This window comes from Martes martes (assembly GCF_963455335.1).
Source record: "Martes martes genome assembly, chromosome: 6".
Lineage (NCBI taxonomy): Eukaryota > Metazoa > Chordata > Mammalia > Carnivora > Mustelidae > Martes > Martes martes.
In genome coordinates, this window is record NC_137893.1 from 101539016 (window position 1) to 101551505 (window position 12490).

A 12490-nucleotide genomic window follows, 5' to 3' on the forward strand; every position below is an offset into this window, starting at 1 on the left:
AGATTGGAAAAGACTTCCCGAGTACTCCTTGTAGAGAAGAGGCAAAGCAGTTGGTTGGAAACTTAACACAAGGCCAAAAGCCAGTCAGAAAACATTCATCTCAAAGACAAAGCATTAAAAGAATGCAAAAACAGATGTAGAAATTGTAAAACTCAAGAAGAGTGGTCCCCACCCCCAAAATCACTGAGTAAGAACCAGCTCATCAAGTTCTAAGGACAGCTCTCAACAAAGTCCACAGACATTCTGGTTTGCTCAAAATAATCATTTGGGAACTGCACAGGAGTGGGAGGACTCTGAGATCATGGGGGAGGACTGACAATGTAAATTATTTTGAATACTACTTGGATAGCTGTTCACAGGAAAAACTCTTTGAAAGGTAAGCAGCAATTTGTAGTCTTCTTTTATCTGCTGAGAAAGCAGACCTCCAAAGAAATCTACTTATAGTTTTATAGCACTTTGAAAACTGTGCATACCCTTGAGACTTAACTACCATGACCTACCTACCCATTTCCTGGGAGATTATTAGGAAATTCGTTAATGTTTTTCATAGGCACCAATATGGTCACTTAAAAGTGATCCTACAGGGGTGCCTGGGCGGCTCAGTGGGTTAAGGCCTCTGCCTTCGGCTCAGGTCATGATCCCAGAGTCCTGGGATCCAGCCCCGCATCGGGTGCTCTGCTCGGCAGGGAGCCTGCTTCCTCCTCTCTCTCTGCCTGCTTCTCTGCCTACTTGTTATCTCTGTCTGTCAAATAAATAAATAAAATCTTTAAAAAAAAAAAAAGTGATCCTACATTTATTATAGGACCAGTAAATCTACTGACAGCAATAGAGGTAAATGACATATCTCTAAAAACAACGTTTTTTATTCACATAGGAGCATTCTGAAGAATCTGCCCACCTCAAGATTACTAAACAGGTGAATATAAGTCTAGACAAAAACAAATATCTGAAGTTCAAAAAAACTGTTTTGCTTCCGTAAAGTTCACACATTTTGAAGAAATAAAATCCAGCCTTTCTGAGTTTATCAAACCTCCCAACAAGAAAGGGCTCGTTGTTATAAGAACCCTGCCATTAGCAAGAACGTAAACACTGAGTAATCCCAGAGGGAATGAATAAAGTCATTGAAGAATCAAGTTTTTGACTAAGAGAATAATACATAAAACTTCCTTCAGCATGACATAGTCCTTTCAGCACAAAAGGCAGCTGTATAATACACTGAGTATGGATAAGTCACCTCTTCTATCGTGACATTTAACACTTTAACGGAGCAAAGACCGAAGTGGTGCTCTTCTGTGACATAGGAGACAAAAGTCAGCAAAAGGGGAAAAAAAAACAAACTGTAAAACCACCACGAAAAACTAAAAGCCTGAAAGCTTTCAAAATTCTGTCCCTCCTTGAGCTCACATCCTAGGCCTTCGGTCACGTTCAGTCTTCCAATCTGCCCTTCCACTCTGTGTCCGGAGCTTCTGGGAGAGGCTTGCACTGTGACATGTCTCTACGTTCCTTCCTCCTTACAGTCTCACTGGGATCATACCACCTTTAAACACTTCAGCTACTTTCCACCTACAGAAGGTCTGTATTTTCTTTCAAAAGCTTTTATTTCAGTTTAAGATCTCCTTTTTGTGGAACTTTAATAGGAAATTTCATTCCCATTTTTAGGTCTGACTAAACAAAGTCTACCATATGGCAAACGTGTACAAGGCGGCACCCAGGTTTCTGTAATGCATTAATCATTCTAATTTCCCTATTTTCTGCAAACCTGTCAAAATCATATATTGTAACACCCTGGCACCGAAAGTAATACATATTAGTCTTTTATGGGAAAAGGGTCATTCTAACTCTTAACTTGTGTTATTATTCTACGATAACATAAGCTTTCCTGAATGACTCAAACTTCACATGTAATAATTTTTTTAAACATACATCTATATCCCATGTTTCTTGCATGAATGATTAAAAACAGCTTGCAGAGAAAAACACAAGAAGATACCATAAATTCTATGGTGCTAGTATAAAACTAAGATAAGGCCATAAGGCAAAACGAAAAGCCAGGCCAGAAAGTGCAAACTACTTATAAGCATACTTAATGCCCTTAATTTATTTCAAAAATATAGGGCCAAGGGGCGCCTGGGTGGCTCAGTGGGTTAGGGCCTCTGCCTTCGGCTCAGGTCATGATCCCAGGGTCCTGGGATTGAGCCCCACATCGGGCTCTGCTCAGCGGGGAGTCTGCTTCCCTTCCTCTCTCTCTGCCTGCCTCTCTGCCTACTTGTGATCTGTCAAATAAATAAATAAAATCTTAAATATATATATATATTTATATTTATATATATGTGTGTGTGTATATATATATATATATGGCCAAAAGGTATTAAAGTGGCTATTGCCATAATACAAATAATACAATATTGCCATAATACAAAATAATTTTGGATTAAATAATTTTGGATAAAAAGTCATGTTTATCTTTCATACAACACCCATGTTAAAAGAGTATTCTCTCTAGACAAAAAAAATATACAATAGACTACACAAACACACACATATACAAAACCACATGCACATACACATGTATAATGTATATGTATGGATAGGTATATATGCATTTATGTAAAGACTTATAGTATGTATATGTTTATGTATATGTGTATCTTATGTATATGTATGTATACATTATGCATGCATATGTATAGTATATGCATACCTCATATAGATAGGTATGTATGCAGTTATATATATTATTTATTAACACATATTAATATATTTTATATATGTTACCACCCACACTGACAGCCAAACTAACAGAACATGAAAACTGTAGATAGGATTCTGAGAGAAAATTTGACAGATACAGTGTTATAAATGGCTGAAGATTAGCACAAGAAACTACCTAGGGCTTCCACATTTCATCATGCCAACACTGAAATGTTCAACTACAAGGAACTACAAGGAATATGAAACATCATCAAAATACCTGGAAAGAAAGTACTTAGAAATGGCCTTTGGAACAACACACCTGAGGGGACACTGATAAAAGTCAGCTAAGAGAAGAATGCATTAGTGCAGATCCAAGAGTAACAAATTCTGAACCAAAAATGTGATAATGGCTGAAAGGACAGATCTAATATCAATAGTCAATATCCAAATCGGGGTTTTTTTCAAAGTATGTAAAATTTATTTAAATTCATAGAGTTTATTTGGTTGTGTTGGCTCTCGACGGACACTCAATAATTATTCATCATATGGATACAGACCTAAGTTCTGGCCACCCAGGATCTAAACCCTCTTCCTGTGTTTGGGAAATTTTCCGTTTTAGGAATCATGAGAGAAAGAGATGAGTAGAGACCATTTCCCAAAACAAAACAAAAAGACATCAGGTTTTCTTTTTGTCTCTTTCCTTTGCTCAAGAAATAAATGCCCACTACATATCTCACCCCCACACATGACACTGGCTAATCAACTCATATTCTTTCTGTAAAACCTGGTTTTCTCTGTTCCCAAATGCTGTCTACCATCTTTATTTGTGTATTTCCTACAATTTGTTACAACTATGCACGTGTCTGTCTCTCACAATGAACAGTGGACTGCCTGAAGGCATAGTCTGTGTTTTAATCCATGTTTATAGCTTCAATATCTAGTATAATGCTCAGCACATGAATGTTTGAGAAATGGTTAAATAATAAAGAAATGAAAGAGCTTTGAGAGCTGGAAGGTACCATCTGATACCACTGGTTCAAATTCCTGGAGACATTTTCCATCCCAGGTTTGCACCTTTCCTTTCCTTTTCATTAATTTCTACAAACAAAGCTACCGCCTATAGCTTCCAATCAGGATTCCAAATCCTTGTAAAAATCCACATATATTAGGACACGATGTCATAGCTTCTCCATGAACTAAACACACATCCTCCTGAGGTTTCCTAAAGGCCTTTCTCTGCTGAAAACAATCTGGAAAACAGGCATGCACTGAAAACAACCAGCAAGGGATATATCATAAAGTTTCAAAAAGCCTAAGTTACTGCTTCTAGGTGTGAGTCCTCCCTTCTAATGCTCCCATATGCCCTCAGCTTCAGCTACTGGTAAAGTTGCCAGTTGGAATGATTTATAAAGTAACAATAAACAACTGGGATTAATATGTAACAATAACTACTATGTGGCAGGCAATGTAGTGAAGCCTTCAAAGGCATTATCTCTCTTCTCAACAAGGAGATGATACAACTGAAACAGGAACACAATCTGACAAGGGACAGTCGGGATTCAAACCCCGGTGTGTCTCAACACAAAGCAATTGTGTTACAATTGGGCAATTCGCTACACTATGCTGGCATTATAAACTGAAAACATGATGGGGCGCCGGGGTGGCTCAGTGGGTTAAAGCCTCTGCCTTCAGCTCGGGTCATGATCCCAGGGTCCTGGGATCGAGCCCCACGTCGGGCTCTCTGCTCAGTGGGGAGCCTGCTTCCCTTCCTCTCTCTCTGCCTGCCTCTCTGCCTACTTGTGATCTCTGTCAAATAAATAAATAAAATCTTTAAAAAAAAAAACAAAACTGAAAACATGCACCCTGAAGCTGCAAATTCAAGATAAAGGAAACACCGAAGGATGTATGCTTCTGCTGGTGGGAAGGATGATCCTGATCATGCTAACACAACCACAAGGGAGTGTGTATGTGTGTCAGTGTGAACCCACATACTCTGGAGAACAAACTATGAGGAATGGGGTATAGTTCCAGACTGTTACCACAACAGTACTCATCCATATATGACACCAATGTTTCCCACACTTGGCGTGGGTTTAGGTCCCTAATCCAGACTGAGAGAATATAGGGAGAGGCCTGGTCATCCATACTTTAACAAGGTTCTCTCCTCCCCCAGGTGATTTTTTTCAGACAAGTCTGGGAACTAAATCATCTTAAAATTCCTCTTGTCTCTAATATATCTTTCATTTTCTTTCAAAATTATTCACATTCTGCTCTGGCAAAAAAGAAAAAAGAAAGAAAGGAAAAGAAAAGAAAAATCCACCATACTATCAGATAATTATGTATCAAGACCAAGACAAAGCAGACACAAACACAAACATGCCTACTGCCTTAGACTCTCACTACAATACAGCAAACCTTTTCCCTCTTGTCCTGTACTGATTCCTATTGCTTAAATCTAGAGGAAAAGAACCCATTTAGGATTAGGGGAGGATGGAGACACATTTCACAGCAGCCTAACTCTGGAATACACTGTAAAATGATGAAATTTAGAAAAGACTACATTTGGTATCAGATTTTTTTTAATCAAAATCAAAACCACGTAAACTTTGTGATTTCAGATAACTGAGCATTTGAAAGGACACTGAGCAACAATTTTATTTCTCAAGTAAAAAAAAAGAGAGAGAGAGAGAAAGTAGAACGATGGCTGCCAGCAGTTTGGGAAAAGGGGAAGAGTTCTGAAGATGGATGGTGGTGATCGTTTAACAATGTATTAACATACCAAATGGTAAATGTTATGTTATGCATTATTTTCCCACAGTTTTTCAGACGTTAAAAAATTTTTAGAAGACAATTATTACACAGTTGAGAGAAAAGGTTCTATTGAAGTAGAAAAAAGTGACAGGGCTGTGATTCAGTTGTCTGGTAATTAAGTCCTAACTTCCTCTCTGAACTGTGAACACACATCCAGAAACCTATGTCTCAATTCCCTTCTACAAAAAGTAAAAATCAGGAATCAGAGAAAATCAGGAACTACAAGAATCATCTAGAATTCCAGTTATCCCTTAGGGAGTACCTCGAGGTGTGTGGGGGTGAAGGGAGGGTATTTGGGCTACCATAGCCATAAGGTCTTAAGAAGCCACCTGATTTGCCCAAAGTCTCAAGAGAGGATTCATGTGAAAGTACTTGTGAAATGAATACACATACACGGGTGATTAAAAAGCATTCACTGGCATGTAAAGAACAATGTAATGAAAATGTCAGAAAAGGCCTCACTTGGTGCTCTGGTATGCTAATCATAAGTAATTCTTCCCAGTCAACAAACTAGCAAGTTCATTCATTCACTCAATATTTAATAAGGATCTACTATGCGTTGGGAAGTGAGGCATTAAGAATTTAAACACTGTGTCTATGGAGAGCTCAGAATTCCAGAGGGAGTTCAAGAGTAAACCAGGAGAAAACCTGGCGGAAAGAGCACCCAGGCAGAAGGAAAAAGCATGCATGTGCTCGTGCATGTGCTCATGCCTGAAGGGTGTGTGAGAACAGAACCACTGCGGGGAAGGGGAGCGCACAGCAGGAGGACACATGGTAAGAGACAGCTGGATGGATGAGGGGCCAAGACGATGCAGAATCTCATGAACTTATTCAAAGATGCTGAATGTTTTTCTAGGAACTAGGGAAAACCAGTGAAATGCATTAAGGAGGATTACGGAAGACTAAACGATCAGATCTGAGGTGGAAGAAATCTCAAGGGGTGAAAGTATTCCCAGAGAATCCAGGTAGGGAACCAGAGTGGCTTGCTAAAGAATGCGGCAGCAGCGGAATGAAGTTCACAGGCCAGGTGATATCTAGGAGGTCAAATCCACAGACCGGATGGGTGAGGGCATAAATGAGAGTCAACTCAGAGAGCACAGAAGGACAGCAGGCAACCCTGGAAAACTCCCGACATGTACTGGCCTTGTGGCTGAGTCTGCAGACGGAGCCGAGCGGAACAGCCCATGAGACAGGAAGGATACCAGGCCAGTGAAGGGTCATAAAAGCTGGAGAAAAAGAATAGGGTTTCAAGGAGAAAAGAATGGACAGTAGGGTCAAAGACTGAGAAGAAAAAGGAGGCCTGAGAAATGTCCACTGGATTATGGGGCCAGGGGCCACATTAGAGTCAGGTGAGGAATAAACACGGAGTGAAGAAATGAATATGGAAGTACGGACAACTCTTTAAAGAAGTCTGGCCTTTAAGGAAAGAAATGATACGAAGCAGTAGATGGAAAAAAGCACAAAGTTAAGAGAGAAGCTTTGTTTGTTGTCTTATGAGCAAAGAGGCTTTGGGGTGCTTAAAATCTAAGGAGAAAGATTTGTGGAGACAGAACAGCTTAATGTAACAAGAAAGAAGGTGTCTGAGGCAATGGCACAGCTGGGATCCAGAGCACAGAAGGAGGGGTACAGGCCTTGGATGGGGGAGAGGGGATTCATTGCTTTATCAAACAGGAGCAAAAAAGGGCCAGGAAAGATGCAAATGAAGGCAGCCTGGTGTCTTTGGCAGCAAAAAGAAAGACATTTCACTAGCTGGCTTCAGTATTGCCTGAGAGCTGGAGTACAGATCACCAGTTGCCAGTGAGGGAGGAAAAGGCAGTGTGAGGGAGAGTAGGAGTGAGTTAACATGAGTAGAAAAAGACTGTTGGTCAGAACCATTAGAAGCTGGTCATCATGGAGTCACAGTGAAACAAATCTTTTCTGATTATATAACTAGTATATACTCGGCAGCATGCAAGAAACTGAGAGGGATTCTGTGGAAGTTAAAAAAAAAATGAAATAAAATAAAAACAAAAACAAAAACAAAAACAACTCCATTTACCTAGAAATCAGTCTTAGAACAACCTCTATACTCCAGAACACCATGCACCTCCTCACACACCAAGCAAGAAGCCAGGTGTGTCACTCAACACTTGTTCTTCGATAGATCACCCAGTAACAATACGCATTAAAATGCCTCACTGATCCTATGACAGTAGAGCAGTTGCCATAACAAATTCCTGTAGATGACTGTCAGGATTAATCATGTTCAGGCTTAGCACGTTCTTACTGTTCTTATTGGTGCAAAAAGCCTCTCACCTTGGCCCCCTCCCCTCGGCGGAAAAAAAAGACCTGTAATATGATCTTCACCTCTCCCCAGCAAATAAATGTGAGCGTGTAAGAGATCCACCCACAGTTTCGTAAGTGGGTGTAGATATTCCTTTATGCTCATATTTGGACACATATTGTTGAAAGAAACAAAGCCAGGAAGGTAATTTTCCCTTTTCTCAAAACTAGATGCCTCAATTTATTTCAAATTTTCTTCCTATTTTTTTCTATAGAATGACTCTCTACCAACAAGACAGACAGCAAAGAATGAAAAACACCATGATACAGCAAGCTTCGTTAGTACTTCAAGACTGGACTCTATGCTGTGAAATGTGTAAACCAGACGATTCACAGACCTGTACCCCTGGGGATAAAAATACATTATATGTTTATTAAAATAAAAAAATTAAAAAAAAAAAAAGACTGGACTCTAACATTGGAAATTAAAAGATCCCTAATGAATTACAAGTCTCAGTTTACAGAGAACAATAAACACCATAACAGCCTCATACACTTTAACAAATACAGAGAACAGCACTGATACTGATAGACAAGTAATTTTTTCTATACCTATATTTTAGTGAACTTCAGTAAACCTTAGTCACTAGGGGATAAATACTCCCCCAAAAGGGGATAACAGACCTCTCAACGAAAAAGAGATGGAGAACAGACATGTTGGCTGCTCCTGCAACATAAGGAAATCTGAGTGTTAGAGAAGGGTAAGAGAATGCTGACGGGAGCCAGGAGAAAAAGCATATGTCAGGTTTCCAAGGAAAGGGAGTCTTCCATCAAAGCCCAGTTCCTCTTGCACTGACTGTATGGTCACGTGTCCTGTTCTGAGTGGGTCAGCAGCAGCACATAGGGAGGAAAGGAACCTGACATTTATTATACATGTCCTAAATCTCTGACATTGTGATAGGCATCTTCTCCTACGTTATGTGATATGTTCTGATATGTTATCTCAAGACAACCCTCACTGCTGGCATTCTAACTTCTTAAATAATCATATCACTCTGAAATCTGCCAATTTATTTGATCATTTTCCCCCTAAATTCCTAACACATACATGCTTAGACTAATAGCTCACACACCAAACAAAGAGAAGCCTAAGTCTGCCATTTCAGCTCTGGCACATAGCTGAAAATCTAAAAAATAAAATAAAATTAAAATAAAAACAATTTTATTTTTAAAAGCTTAAAAATTATGAATAAAATGATAAATGTTAAAAGAACAGAAAAAAATGAATGGGATTTAGATCTGCTAGACTGCAATTAAAAAAGGGAATGTTTCTCAAGGCATCATGGAGGTGAAACAGTGCAGAAGGAGTAGTTTCAATGCTTTCTTTTCACAGACAATTCAGATATGGGTCTTAAAATTTTAAACGTATTATCCTTTGACCTAGAAATTCTACTTCTAGGACCTTATCAAAACAACACATTCACACATTTACACAAAGAAACATACAAAGCCCAATACTTTTTAATAGCAAAAAACATGTCCATCAATATGATGGTATTAAATAAATTATGTTACAGCCATACATTAGAATACACTGCAGTATTTTAAAAGAATAAGGGAAACCTATTTCTGCTGGTATGGAAAGATATCCAAAATAAATTAAGGAGAAAGAAAAATGCAAAATAACATATATGCCATTCTCTCAACTGTGTTTTAGAGAAGATTATAGTAATGTTCAAGATTAGGTACTTATGTAAGTCATACCTCAGCAGAGTTGACCCTTCCCTCCCACCACCACCCCCCAAAAAAGTGATTATATATGCGCAGAAAATTTCTGGAAGAATATAAAAGAAACTGAACAGCTGCCTCTAGGGAATGGGACTGGGAATCTGGGGAAAGAAATCACATTTCAATGCATACCCTTTTATTTTATTTGAATTTTTATTATGTTAATGTACTACATTTTCTGTTAGTTGCTTTTTTTTTTTTTTTAATCACAGATACAACAAAAAGAAGGGCTGTGGCAAGGAATACTTACTGTAGAAATTGCTATAAAATATACCAGCCTTTCACAGTGAGCTCTGAGAATTCAACTGTTTTGAGTTTCTTTGATAAGGTAATAAGCAATTTTATTTTGCCTCACAAAGTGAAATACTTGCGATTGTTCAAAAAATTAGTAACTTTCCGGGCTCTGTGTCTATGCCTAGCCCACGATCACACACAAAGCACCACCCATACCTGTGTGGTGTTTGCACAAAGACATACACACCCTCGTACCTCAGGGTTCTGCAGCCTAAGGGCAGACCTGGTTCTGAAGGGAAAAAAAAATCACCTCATCACCACTAATCCAACTTCCTATGGGAACATTTCAGGCCCTGAAGGGCCTCCTCCCAGTATTAAACCAGTCCAATCCAGTTTAGCTTGTAAGGTGTGACTGAATCTAAGCCTGTGGCTGAATCACAGGCCTTCAGGTCAGACTATTAAACAAGACTCCTACCAGGGCCTTACAGTTGAATCTTCCCAATTACAGCATTTTGAAACATTTCCTGTAACGAAATATGATGGGCCCAATAAATTCTAATTCAAAATGCAAACAATGAACAAAATCACTGCTATCCAACTACACTCAGACAGGTGAAAAATATCTGGCTGCCTAATTAGAAAGTATTTAAATGGCGTCCTCCTGATACCATCTATTTCAAAGAAGCTGAGTCTTACCTGAGTGATATACTTAAAACTTGCTTGTGAAAAGGCAGCCAGGGGTCTCAAAAGGAAATTTACATGAATGAACAGCAGCATAATTTTAAAACAAGACTAGGACTAACAGATGCTAGCAAGGAGAAACAGTCTCTCTGCAAAACACTTCCCCCACCCCAACACACACGCATTTCAGTCCTGACATACTTAGCATCTTTCTCTACCACACCTCAGGCTCGCCTGGCTCTACCACACATTTTGCACTGTTCTTTCTGGCCTGTGGGCCCATGTTCGTGTCCATGCCTGCTCAGGCAGACGTGTTTTCACAGTGACCGATGCTGTTTTGGAACTTGGCTTTCATCAATGTTCTAGGGCAGCTATCTACATGCAATGACTGATAAATTAAGACAAGCTGGGGGCTGAATTTCAAGCTAGAAGTCAGAGCTTTACTTCTTTCCAAAAAAAAAAAGGAAAAAAATCAATTGTACTGTGATACTTGAGCACGCTCTTAGATCAGAACACAGAAAAATCAGTTGAACCCTCTGTTTGGAACACCTGCTGTGAAGAATGTGTGCTACTGACGGGAATTTAAGTCCTCTATATCCAGACTCTACCAGAGTGATTAATCCATGAGAGCTTAGAATCCCGTGGCTGTGGATTCTCAGTTAATTCTACTTCTCTTGTTTTTAAGCTACTTAGTCATCAAATGCTTTTGTGGCATCCTTTTGATCCAAGTCCATCAAATCCAGTCTTCCTTATTATTATTTTCAATGAAAATTAAGGTTAGGGTCAAGAGTGAGGCTTATTTACCCAAGATCTCTTACCAGTTGTGGTTTTCAGTAGAAAGATTTTAATATGCTTTAAAGAAACTTAAACTATACAAACAAGTACAAACTAGTACAGCTATATGGCAGTTTAATTATTTGAATTATTTGCATTAAAAACTGAACATAACAGACAGACATTCCTAGAAGGAATTAGGAACAGCTTCCTAAGACAGAATTAATAGAAAACCACAGTTTTTGCATCATTAACCTATATATTTATTTTTAATTAAAGTATAGTTGACATACAATGTTATATTAGTTTCAGACATACAACATAGTGATTCTACAATTCTATATATTACACCATCCTCACAATAAGCACATCTTCTGAATCATTGACCTATTTAAATAGATCCAATAGGGGTGTCTGGGTGGCTCAGTCGGTTAAGTGTCCGACTCAATTTAAGCTCAGGTCATGATCTCAGGGTCATGAGACTGAGTCCTGCATTGGGCTCTGGCTGAGCATGGAGCCTGCTTATGATTCTCTCCTCTCCCTATGCCCCTCTCCTCACTTGCAAACGCTCCCTCGTTCTCTCTCAAAAAAAACAAAACAACAAAAAAAAAAACTATAGAACTATCCTTCGTAATCTCTTCCACTAAATCATACTACTTTATCATTCTTATTAGCCATTGCATAATCCATGCTCTTCAATTCCTTAGGATAATATGACACACCAAAACTACAGAACAGTTCCCTTGTGGTTTTGCTCTTACTTATGCTAAGTGTTTTCATGTTCTCTTATTATCTCAATACGTTATGAGTTGTTGCAACACTACTTTCATTGATGGCTAATTCCAAGTTATGCAATTAAATGTTGTTTCTCATTAATTTCCTTCTTTTTTACTTCACACTAGTAAAGTACTGCTTACTGGTATAAACGAACATTCTAACGACTTCAAAAGTCATATTCTTATATGGGAGCACTAATAAAAACATATGCTGGACATATACTTTTGACAGTACTTATAGTAATACAAAATCTGAAGGATGTTCTCTGTTTCCACTTTAGATCAATATTTCTAAATCTTCAGAAGAATAATATACATAAAAATCTGATGAGATCACTTACTAAAAATGGTATTGGTTTATTTTTCAATGATAAACAGTATCCATTTTCCTTTTAATCTCCAGAGAAATCTTTCATATTCTCTCGAGGGCATGCAAACTTGCTCCCTCAGGAGCCCCACATCCCTCCTTC

General features: G+C 38.6%; 1 protein-coding gene across 2 annotated transcripts in view; it reads right to left on the reverse strand.

Annotated features, from left to right (window-relative positions):
* Positions 1-12490, reverse strand: part of DST (dystonin) — a gene marked incomplete at its 5' end in the record, with an annotated part of 401175 nt that overhangs the window by 176903 nt on the left and 211782 nt on the right. The gene's annotated exons all lie outside the window — the stretch shown is intronic.